General features: G+C 38.6%; 1 non-coding gene across 1 annotated transcript; it reads left to right on the forward strand.

The window, feature by feature from the left end:
- The first annotated feature begins 243 nt into the window (after positions 1 to 243).
- On the forward strand, positions 244 to 345 carry LOC122496621. Its single transcript, XR_006300879.1, has one exon. It is a non-coding gene; the product is annotated as a U6 spliceosomal RNA (small nuclear RNA).
- The last annotated feature ends 2,203 nt before the right edge of the window (positions 346 to 2,548 follow it).

A 2,548-nucleotide genomic window follows, 5' to 3' on the forward strand; every position in this document is an offset into this window, starting at 1 on the left:
ATGATTCTGCAAGAGTGACCAAGCCAACATACCCAGAGCGTTAAATGAATGCAGAATAGGCAGATAAGATAGAAATGGAGTCATTAGTACAACCCCCATTAAGACCGGAGGTAACAGCACCAATTAGGGGACAGATGTAATGCACATGTAAGCCAAAGAAGTCCCTAGTCAAGTCCCTACTGTCAAGTGAACAGTAGAAAAAGAAACTAGTTATAACCCAACATCCATGACAGAGGAAAAATTGTATCTGCCTTAGTAACACACACTAAAATCAGAATGATACAGAGATAAGCATGCCCACTCAACAAGGATGAGATGCAAATTCATGAAGCATTCCATATATTACTTAAAAAAAAGAAAAAGAACTGTCAGCAAATGCTGACTGAGTTGAGAGGAAGCACAAAAAGTGTGGAAAGTAAGGATGACCAAGCCTTCAACTCTGCATAACAGGAAATACAGTAGTATATTTCAACACTGGATGGGGGATTCATTTTGATAGGAAAATTAAAAGTTGTTTTAATATTAAACTTACATTTTTACACATCAAATAAGAAAACTCAAGGAGAAAGTGTGAGATTTTCAGACAGATCACTAGAGAGATGAGGATTAGATGTATTTCCTAAAAAAAAAAAAAAAAAATTAATCAGAATTTTTAGCTGAATCCAGAAGAGTAAATCTGAGCTATAGGAAAGGTCCATAATGTTAAAGGACACTGGAAAAAAAGAGGGAAAGATCACTGGAAAAAGATATATACTCAGGATGTCATAGCACCAAAGAGGCTAAAGAGCGATCTTAAAGCAAGGGCTGATATTAGTAGAGATAACCAGAAGTTAAGGAGAAAGATTTGACCACCATGGAAGATATCAATTACCTTTGAGAATTTAAATCAGGCTAGACATCTGGTTCCTAATTATAAAGGAGAACAAATGGTGAAAATTTTGATGTAGCATAGTATGTACATTGTACTGCCACAAGAAGTGTGGATATAAAACAAAATTAGTGCTTAGCAATAAGGAAGAGTGTGTGTGTGTGTGTGTGTGTGTGTGTGTGTAAAACCAGGAAGGAGAGGGAATGGGCAGGAGAGTAGGAACTGGTGCACATTTAAACACAACAAAATATACTAATAATCCAAATCCAAGAATAATCAATCTTGCAGACTGCCTAATTAGATGTTGACTTTTAAAAGCAAAACCTCAACATCTCTTTAGACCTACTCTTTTTTTTTTTAATTTTTTTTTCAACGTTTATTTATTTTTGGGACAGAGAGAGACAGAGCATGAACGGGGGAGGGGCAGAGAGAGAGGGAGACACAGAATCGGAAACAGGCTCCAGGCTCCGAGCCATCAGCCCAGAGCCTGACGCGGGGCTCGAACTCACGGACCGCGAGATCGTGACCTGGCTGAAGTCGGACGCTTAACCGACTGCGCCACCCAGGCGCCCCTAGACCTACTCTTTCTAAAATAGTAGCCACCAACTATTTGTGGCTGTTTAAATTAACTGAATTAAGTTAAAAATTCAGTTCCTCATTCACACCAGTCACATTTCAAGTGCTCCACAGCCACATGTGACTAGTGGTTATCATCCAAGACAATGCATATACAGAATATTTTCATAATCCCTGAAATTTTTATTGGACAGCTATGCTTCATACCATGGCCTTTTGAAAGTATGTAAATTAACTCCAAATTTTTCTGAAATGTGTTGTATTTTAATAGAATAATGTGTTCATCCTCTTTAGTCCTTCTCCAAAGTAAGCACAAGCACCTACATGCATGCACACGTACAGCATTTTACTGAGAAAGACATAAATCAAAAACAGAATTCAACTTGCACAGAACCATAAGCATTGATTACAAATCCCTAGAAATACTACATGACTGGTGAATGTCTTCTTTTTTAGTTTTTTTTCCTGACACATAAATTCATCAAGCATTTTCAATATACATACATTTCACAGATGGGTTTCACAGATGGGCAGACTGAGGCCCACCGAGAGGAACAGTGATCAGGAATAGCTATGAGGAATGTCAGTCAGTTGCTCCAGCATGTTTCTCTCTCTGAGGACTCTCTTTTCAACAGCCAGAGCCCAGTCAGCTCTATCTCCATGTACTTCCAGAGAAAGCATTTCCCGTGATCTCTCTGACAGGTGTCAGAAACCTCACCCACAGGCTTTGTCAAATACTAGCTGAGAAATCAACCACGGGATAGATACCTCCTACTAGATGTGTACCATGTAGGTAGGTAGATATTTCATCTGAGACAATTATCCACTGCAATATGACAGCATACAAGCACACATGAATACCTAGTTTTCTACTGCTTTTCTGTCAAAGAGCCAAATGAAAACTGTTCCAAAAAAGCATCTTCTTCAGTTCCCCTCTCTACTCACCATAAAGGTCGTTACTCATATTTATCTGCATGCGTTTAATAAGTTACATTCATAAATGCATCCAGAGTGGGCTCCAGCAAGTCATAAAAACAGACTGGAATAATAGAAGGTCATACATTTTGAAGGGATAGGAAGGATGACAAACATGGCAGAAGAACT

The sequence above is a fragment of the Prionailurus bengalensis genome, chromosome A1, assembly GCF_016509475.1.
Source record: "Prionailurus bengalensis isolate Pbe53 chromosome A1, Fcat_Pben_1.1_paternal_pri, whole genome shotgun sequence".
Lineage (NCBI taxonomy): Eukaryota > Metazoa > Chordata > Mammalia > Carnivora > Felidae > Prionailurus > Prionailurus bengalensis.